The sequence below is a fragment of the Ixodes scapularis genome, unplaced genomic scaffold, assembly GCF_016920785.2.
Source record: "Ixodes scapularis isolate PalLabHiFi unplaced genomic scaffold, ASM1692078v2 PGA_scaffold9__187_contigs__length_104089568, whole genome shotgun sequence".
Lineage (NCBI taxonomy): Eukaryota > Metazoa > Arthropoda > Arachnida > Ixodida > Ixodidae > Ixodes > Ixodes scapularis.
In genome coordinates, this window is record NW_024609884.1 from 88,268,375 (window position 1) to 88,278,321 (window position 9,947).

Below are 9,947 nucleotides of genomic sequence, written 5' to 3' on the forward strand. Positions count from 1 at the left end.
CCGTCTTTCAATTTAAAACGCCTTCATTTTCTCTTCTTGGAGAAGTGCTCCTGTGGCCGGGAGGGAGGCGGGGAAAGGGGGGAGGGAGGCTTATTAGGGAGCCGCGAAAGAGCCGCAGCTTGGCCACCCCTGGAATAAATGGTCTTCAAAAAGGAACTGGATGATGTCAATGCCGTTATTCTCTTGTTTTATTTCAGCACTTTGAAAACCATAACCTCCTGTCCTGCTCATTCAGCGAGAAAAAAACCCACTACTAGTCATTTCTGAAAGTAAAGCTTTGGCAACTCCCAGCCTGGTGCCTGGTCAGGGGGTGACATGGAAGAAAATAAACTCCAGCCACAATTTAATACGCAAGTCATTTTCGCAAACTCGTAGGCAGGCGGGAGGCTTGCACGACGAAAAAAAAAAGCAATCAATCACTTGTTGCTCATTGCAGACTAATGTAGGGGTGTGCGAGCACCGAACAAATATAATAAAATCAAATGTCATTTGAATCGGGGAAAAAAGCCGAATAGATTGAACACTAAATTTATTTTGCATGAGATAACATGTTTACTACTTCTAGTGCGAAAATAGCGCAGTGGCTGTGCATGATCTGGGTTCAACTTCTACTCTCGGGCCATAATGACGTTGCTGGCCGTAAATGAACGGCTTTAAACCTATATTTATACGGGTGTTTCAGGGAAAGCTTTAAAAAATTCTTAACAAAAAAATCGCTAAAAAAAAGAAAAAAAAAGCTTTTTTTGTACATTAGTTTCCAGCCCGGTGGGGGGGGGGGGGGGGGGGGGGGGGACGCCAGGAATTGATAAAATACATAAAATTCGATATATATTTAACTAAAATGTGCTAATTAACTTTCTAATAAATATCACCAGCCGGTATTGCTTCTTTTTACTTTCCGTAAATTCCTTTAGCCTTCAAATGGTGGTAATCTTTGAAATTTTAACTGCGCCATGGCCCTAAAAATCGTTAATTAAAAATTTCGTTAGAAAATTTAAGTAAAATAGATAGCGAATTTTTATATCTTTTGCGATTCCTGTCATCCCCCACGGCTAGGAGTTCTTTTTTTAAACAGTTTTTTTTTAATGACCCTATTAGCAATTTCTTAAAGCTTTCGCTGAAACGCCCGGTCTATAAAACATAAGGGCGTTTGCTTCCGAAAGGAATAAAACATGATGCATGCGTCTTGCGTGCTTCTTTTTTTTTTTTTGCATATAAAGAAAACTCAATGGAAATCGAGTCATGTTTCAAGTGCTTTTTTTACTGGTCAGAAGAAAAAAATCACGCTAACCGTTTCACGTTGCAAATAGCTAATTCGGGCGTTTCTCAAGGGACCCTACAACTTTCCCATTGACATTTCAACTTTAATACAACATTAAAAAAAACTAGGTAATGAGTCTCAACATTTTATTAATTAGGCTTCATTACAAAATACTGTAGCTTCACAAAACGCTTGCTAACAACATACAGTTGGTTTCATTGGTATAAAACGATCCCCTGTTATTAAAGAAAACAAAATCAGGGCGTGATGTTTGGGATACCCGGTATTTACGTAGATCTACGTCTGGGTGGCGCGAGAAGGGAAGCGTGGCTGTGTTTTCAGTCATGATTTATTTTGGGGGAAATCACAGCGCACTGGTGCCGTGAATTTTCCCAAAATAAATTGATGGAATAATACACGGCAAGCATATTGCCACCAATGACGAGGTGACAAACAAAGGAATAACTGGGGAAACTGAAACGTTTAATGGGGCGAACTTGTGCCCGAAACAAAAAGGAAACGGAAGATAACAGCAGAGCGTCGCGGGCGTCGAAGATGGCGTAATAGCAGGGTCGAACGCTGGGGCAAGACTGACTCGACAAGGTTGCGGGCGGCTTCTTACCCAGAGTGCGTCACTATCTCGAAGATTCGGTGAAAAAGGCTCGAGCGTCACGCGCTCGGGGCGGCAATAAACACGCACTTTCTAGAACAACCAAAGCGCAAATAAATGATAGCAGTTATGTCCGGAGCAATAATAAACAAGAACCTTCTATAGAAATCCATGACCGAGCGTTGCTTTCTCGGCCTTGCGCGCGGCAATATGACGATATGAGAAGTATGATAAGTGTTGGCTGCATCGCAAGCCCACAGATTTTCGATTTCTCGTCCCGCTCCCCAAGTGCAGCCCGTTGGTATCAACGCTATCTTACGTCGCATTTTTTTTTTTATTTGAGAAAACAAGCCGAAACTCGTATTTACAACGAAAAGTCCGTGCACCAAAAAGACCGCACCGAAACGCCCTACATCGGATCCCGTGCCAAGGAAGCTTAGATCACGCCGCTAGACCAGCGAAACTTGCTTTCGACGAGTTGTGCCTTTTTTCCTGCGGCACTGCGCTTTTGTAAAAATTTCCACGTGTTCTCAAGGGCAAGTCTCACCGCTTACACAGGGTTTTAGAAAACGTCTTTGGCGAATGACAACGAGCGAGTAGAAAACGTGCCTTGAGGGCGCTGCCGTCAGCCTCTGCAACGCTGTCGAAAACGCGATTTCGCCACATGCAGGATGTCCGTCCATGGGCCGCACTCGCGCTGCAGCTACCAAGCGGTAATTATACTTGAGGAAGAAAACGAGAAAGGCGGGACAACCACAAACTTGTGGTTGTCCGTCCTATCTCGTTTTCTCCCTCAAGTTTAATTATCCATACCAACGTTACTAGAACCACTCTGTTGGGAAACTGCCATAGAGACTGCTCAGAAAGAGCGGCACCGATACGTACTCGAGAACCGAGCTAAAGGCGATCACAACGCCACCACTTCTCTCGCAGCGGCCACTCGAGGAACTGCACGTGACTTACATTTTGGTTTAAATCGGCCATTTTGGGGCCAAAATAGATACTGTGGAAGGGGTTTCAGGGGTGCCATCCCCGACTCCCAAGCGGACGCGCCGTGGATTACTGCCAAGGTTAATATGCACCTAGCTCGGGACGCGCTACCTGAAATCACCGCTGAGGCACGGTTGTATAAAAACAATATTAATTGTACTGCAAAACCTTGCAAACTAAAGATTTTAGATTTTAAAAGCTCAAGGTGGCCACAGTTAAGACAAATGATACACTATGTCGCTGTTGTCGTATTTAGCTCGGCCTCAGTGGATGCCAGGGGCCCAGGTTTCAACGGTGAGTTTCCCAACGGAAGGTTCTAGTAACGTTGTCCATACCAACAAGCTCGTTCTGTCCCTACCAAGCGGGGAAGCGCGATCCCGCAATTGCCATTGAGATCTGTGGTGGCTTCGGTCTAATGTTGCTTCGGTCCTATAAGTAAATTTCCTAATTTGTTTAAATAAATATTTTTATTTATAAATAAAATTTACATACCTTGAATGCCATGGGCATTTGCACAGGCTGTTGAAAGGATCGTAGTATTTGAAATGCCCCACCTTGTTGGTGAACCCAGAGTTTGGACGAGAACGGGGGACGAAAAGGCCGAGTCAAGTGTTTACGGCCAAGCCGGCCAAATCAATCCACGTTCGCTTGTCAATCCAAGTCAATCCAAATCCCCCCCCCCCCAAAAAAAAAAAAAAAAAACGAACCAGAAACAAACGAAGAAACAAACATTTTTTATTTTTGTTAAGCGACTTATGATGGGTGTAAGAATACAACATAATAAATTTTTTGCTACAGCGTCACGTATATTTTTAATGAAGTACAAAAAAGCAACTGCTCGAAACTGAAACCGGAACTGGACTGAAGAGGAAGAATATTGACGAGGAGAGAATTGGCCGAAATCACGTGGCTGTGCAATTTTTTTTTTCAATCAACGTATTTGCAACTTCTTAGAAGCCACAAAAAATGAGTATAATTTTACTTTTCTAGTTTCAATATTGAGTGCCTGCCTTCAATGATTGCCAACTTCGATTATATTTGGTTGTTGTGTCTGAACCACAGAAAACGGATCGTGACCACGGAGAAGAGAGTGAGCGCGACTCGAACCGGCCAGTTCTCGATCGGTGGTTTTCGGGCGGGAAGAAACCGAATTTCGAGCCGCGAATTATTTTCTGGGGGTAGGGTTCTCATATGTCATAACAAATAAAAACCTTGGTGAGCATAAATACCTTGTCAGTGTCTCTTTAATGGAGTCGTTCGTTTTGACTGCTGTAGCTGTGATGTCATATCGCTTTTCGACTGGATAGCCACAAAACTAAAGTACTCGAATCAGTGTGTTGCTAATAAGGTCAATGATTGTGTGGACGTGCATGCATACCTCAACAGAAGATCGATGTTCTAAACGAAAAACGCGGGCCCTGTCAGTGAACATCGGAATTCGATCATGTGTACCTCGAGCAGGCTGTTGCTCAGTGCCCAAGCCGCAGCTCTTCATATCGGCATAAGCGCATCGCAGTGCTGGTAACTCTTGTGTAGAGTTGTTAGTCTGCTATCTATAGGTCTAGTTACCAAACCCATTGTACTTCCTTATGTATGCAGTAAATCCCTCGGCAAACTGAAGCATAAAGGACGTATTTTGAAACCTGCGGGCCGCGGCTTAATGGCGATCTCTCGCTGCATGTGAAGGACATAGCTAATCCAACTCTGTTCGAATTGCCGGTCGAGAAATTTTTATAAGCTGGCATGGGCACGCGGCACAACCAAACGCGAGTACTCCTAGAGAAGTGCCCCGTCGAGTGAGCGCTCGCACAGTGGAGGTACGTCTCTGTCAAAAGTCCTCAGGTTGACACATTGGCAATTGTTTCAGCTGTGCGAGCCTTGACGCGAAGAGGGCTTGAGCAGTCAAAAAGATTACCTATAGATTATTTGAAGAACAGTCTAGCGGTGACTCTCCAATTAAGTTTGCTGTGCTAAGCATAATATTAGGGCTAATAAATATTTACCCTTCAAAGCCACATTTCTATCTGAGCAAACATTAAGCTCGGGGGTTGGGGATGGAGCTATTTCTGAGCCTCTGCAAACGAGAGATCTTACCCAACTTTTTTAGGTATTTCAGAAGACGTACTTTGTAGGGGGATTTTTAGCGAGGCTTCAGTCACGCACCATGGGAGCTGTCTAAGTATATATTCCCTAATTGCCAATGTTTGAGGTTATATGCTTGAGTTGAGTCCATACTGCGACTAAACCAACCTCGGAAGGGGCATAGGATGAGCTATGACGGGGCCTCAAATAGTCAGAGGTCCTATATTTACGGAAATTAAGCATTCATATTCATCCCCGTTACCCAATTTTCTTATGGTAATGCATCTTTTGCTTACCCATGTGATGGAAAGTTGTTTTTTTAACATGTAAATGTTGGAGGCTTCTAGAATTTTTGAGCTTTTAATTCCCTCCCTTCCTCAGTCCAATGACGCTTACACCATGTGCATCTTTTTTCAGAGTGCCTTTTCCACGGTTTGAACCAACCGAACACTACACAAGTTCTTGTGGAGAGGAACAGTCCATGATTACAACTATACTTGTGGCGTTAGCCATCTACTATGGCCAAGAAAAAGCTTGCTTTTTTTGGGCATTATATTCACTATAATATCATGGAATTTGTCATGTCGCCCTACACTCTAAGAAATGCCTGCTAGTCAATTCACCCGTAAAACACTCAAAGAGTCAATCTCTGCGATCTAGGAAATCAGCTGAGCGAATGATCAGGCGGAACATTCGTTTAGACCTAAAAATGAAGTCTGCGCTGTGGCATTACGCAATGCAAAGCGCCATGCTTGCAATGCGCAATGCCACAGCGCAGACTTCATTTTTAGGTGTAAACGGATGTTCCGCCTCATCATTCGCTCAGCTGATTTCCTAAATCGCAGATATTGGCTCTACGAGTGTTTTGCGGGTGAATTGACGCGCAGGCATTTCTTAGAGTGTAGTAACATTTTGATGCAATATTATAGAAACATCTGTTCGTAACATTATGCAACATTGCCATAGTAACGCTTTGGTGCAATGCTACAGAAACATCTGTGCATACATCACAGTTATGCAATGTTTTCAAAATAATGTTTCGGCAACGTTACTATATAGGCTGCAACGTTACGTGACATTCGCAAACATATCAGCAACGTTGCTCAAATAGAATAGAATACAATAGAATAGAATAGTTTATTTCAGTTTTCGTGCAGAATACACTTTTCAAATCCGTCTCACTTAAGCACATGTGTGCTTGTGCGTGAGAATGGGCAGTCCATGTGTACAAATGAATGCTCCCCCCCCCCCCCCCCCCTCACCCAAACCTTTGCAAGAGAAAAAAAAGGAAACAACAAGAATAACAGAAAAACTAAATATACGAGAACCTGTGGTGTGTCATGCTGTGGCCTATCAATTATTAACACTTTGCGGTTTGAACTATGCGTCGTTATACCCCTTTCTAGTATGCGCCGCCTTTACCGCCGCTTGGTGGCGCGTATGCCGACGGTTCATTTCTTGTTTCCGCACTTTATAAACTGCATTTGTTTTTTTTTTCTGATCTAAAATACTGAACAAAACTACTTTTATAAATAAATGAGACGGTTCGTGCCACTTATATTTTGTATTTCGACTAAAAAGAAGCTTTTAGTGGCTCTGACTAGTAGTAAGGCCGAGACCAAAGACTTCACATATCACGCGCTTTCGGCACCGCAGGTTGCCCCCATAGGTGGGAGGAAGTTTCTGCGTCGTCTCGTTAATATTCGGGCAAGTCAGCGTGCTTGCTGACTTGCCCGAACCCAAGAAATGTGGAAACCGCAAAAAAGGTAGACGCTTAAATATGATTGCAGTGCCCCTTTAAGCTCTGGAGTCAACCGTGGGTTTCACTGTAAATGTTCCAAGTCTCTTTCCTTTTTTAGGGCCACAAAGTGATACGCTGTGAAGGAGACCTTCGAGACGTCGCCAGGACCATGGTGTCTGAAGCTCCATTCTGGTCGCCAGCAACGGCTCATGGGCAGCGCAACGAGCCGAAAGCCCGAAGCAAGTTTGAAGGGGACCGCGGCCTCAAAGTTCACCAGTTCGGGCTTGTGGTGGCGCCAGAAGACCCCTGGTTGGGATGCTCTCCTGATGCAATCTTTCGGTACTATAGCTCGAACCTCCACTAAAGCCTCGAAATGACAGCCAACATTTCAGCAGAGTTAGTTGGTCATGAGCCTGAAGAAGTTTGAAGTTTCTAGGGACGTCTATTTATGGCGCTAACTCAACCTGTGCCCTCCAAGCATTATTAAAAACCAAACTTAGAGCTCAAATTAACGGAAGGGGGCAAGGTCACTCGGTAGCCCACAGCTTATGATTAGCTGTCGCGCGCCCCCTGCCGGCCGGCCTTTCTTATATACACTTTGCTTTTTTTTTATTGCAAAATTTCGCAAAAAGAAGGGTGTTTGATTGCGATTATTTAATTTCTAGGATGCTTGGAGCACAAAGAATGAGTTATCACCATCAAAATGCGATCTCGAAAACCTCTTTAGTGCACCTTTAGTAAAATAATGGCTACCATTTCAGAGCTCCCAAATGCTTTCTGTTGACGTTTTCTACTAGTTTTTCTCGCTGTGTTGAAACAGTCCGGCCCTTTTGCTTTGTTTGAATAAATTATTAGTACATGCATGCAGGTATATGCACTACCTTTGCCGGTACAGGCCTCCTTGTGGCGTGCATTATATTCTTAACCACAAGGCTTCAGTTCAGGATCATACATGTTCTCGAATCGTTAATGCACGTCTTTCACATACGCATGCGAGATGGACATACCCTTGGCGGTTATATTTTGTTCAAGCAGTGTTGAAATGCATATCAAACCCAGCCAGCTAATCATTATTTCTCTATACTCAGGAGCGAGGACGGCAAAACCACCCCGCTTGAGATCAAGTGCCCCTCCAGCCGATGGAAGAAGTTAACAGAAAAGCCGCTTCTGTCACATCTAGTAGAGGACGAGCGCAGCAAGGAGATTTCTTCGAGAAAGTCGCACACATACTATACACAGATACAAATCTGCTTGTATGTTTTGCAACTTGAAGAGTGTGATCTATATTTGTATTGTACTGCTTTGTAGATGATAAGACACTCAACATCAAGCGTGATGAGGAATTCCTCTCCGAAGCAATTCCGAAGCTGCGGTCATTTTATTCCAAGTTCTACATCGGAGAACTCGTTGCGCACCGTTCAAAATGTGCTAGGAAAGATGTCTTTCTGCTTGAAACCAGGCACATAACAATTGAAAGATACCATGCGACAGTAATTTGTTTGATTCAACAGCAACCTCAATAAATCCTGACTATAAAGAAAAACAAGAATCTTTTTTTTTTAAGTGCATGAACAGTTGCACAAGATCAAAATGAAATTCCAGAGTCAACGGAAGCAGTAAAACATAAAAAAGAACTAGTATGGTTATATGCATTGCAGCAAGGCATTTCAGGTGTGACTAAAGCGGTGTCAAAGGGGTGGGGGTGCCAGGCATGTTTTGAACAGTTGCTTATCATTCCGAGGAGATGAATGTAATTTCACAGTCATACTGAAATGAAATAAACTGACTGGGTATATTAAAGGGCAACTCTGTTCTATTTAATTTGAGTTTGACTGTTCTCAGTGCACTCGACGTCGCTGAATCCCGAAGTATATTTTTGTTCTCAATACTGTGCGCAGTTGTGTAGATGTACTGCCTCCGAGTTTCTATTCGATGCTTTGCGGTAATACGAATGACAAGCATGTGCGACATAGCATTCGTCCCGCAGGGCCTGCATGCTGCGTGGGACACGTGCTAGTTCTTGGTTGTGCCACCCCGAGTGCACTGAAACCCGCAAGTTGCACAAAAATAAAGCGGAATTGCCCTTAGATTCCTTCCCTAAACCGACAAGCAGCTCAAAGCATCTAGTAGCACTCCTCCAGCCGCAACCTCGAGGCTAGCCTGCAAATGGGTACTACACACTGCAAGACTACCTCCAAAAGCTACGATCTCCACCTTACCGAGGCCTAAATATACCTGGCCTCAGATTGGTGAATACACACAAGACATGCATAATGTTGTCCAGGTGCGGGATTAAATGATGCGAAACACGCTGGGTTATTGTATAAATTTTCACTCTTTGAATTACCCTCTCGACATGAATCCTGACAGAAGCTGTCTCGTATGTTGAGTCTACGTCAACCTCTGTAAACTGCACTCCTGATGCAAATGGTGGCATTACCAGTGTTACTTTCTTAGCACCAACACCAGTTACTATACCTGGAAACTCTCTGTCGGCCAGGACGACATCATCGGGCTGCAGTTTGTGCAAAAAACAGACTCAATCGTGATAGCAGTATCAGTTGTGCGCCCACCAAATCCATCTGAAAGAAACGTCACAAGACCCACTAGGTGCGACTCCAATTACGTACTTAACAGTATAGCACCCTTTGTACTCTGAATACCAAAGGTTTTGCTTCTCGACTGACGGAGGCATCTCCACCCTCATCTCCGTGCAGTCTATTATTACCCTGCAAAGAGAACAATGAACTTTGAAGCTTGGTGGCATGGGGGCCTGGACAGTACCTCTTCTCGGCCACCAAATCCAGTCTCTTGTTCTGGCGCAGAGGATTTCAAGTGTAACGCTTAACATTCCTGCTGCCGTCGTACGATGGACGCTGAACAAAATGCCTAGGAAAGAAAAAGGTACATTATGTTTTAACTTAATCAAAAATAGTAAGAGCCGATTCTCGCTTGACAGTTCATTTTGCCTCCTCGAGGGATCTGCAAACAAGCTCAACAACAGAGCAAATAAAGAAAATGATGCGGAACTTAACCTTGCTAACATTGCCTCGTCGTCACACACAGACTTGTACCCAGTAAAGAAGGGCTCTTTATACACTGGCCCAGCTCCCCTATCGCAAACTGACACCGTGCCTGGCCCACACCCTTCGTCCACTACTGCCTTGTGGCAGACAAGGGTTGAGACATCTCCCCCCATGTTACAGCAAAGAAACAGGGTGCATGGTGAGAAGCTTGCTCTATCATCTTCTGTCATGGTGGAA

General features: G+C 44.1%; 1 pseudogene; it reads right to left on the bottom strand.

The window, feature by feature from the left end:
- Positions 1 to 8,566: 8,566 nt before the first annotated feature.
- LOC115328040 lies at positions 8,567 to 9,730 on the bottom strand (annotated as a pseudogene).
- Between the last annotated feature and the right edge of the window lie 217 nt (positions 9,731 to 9,947).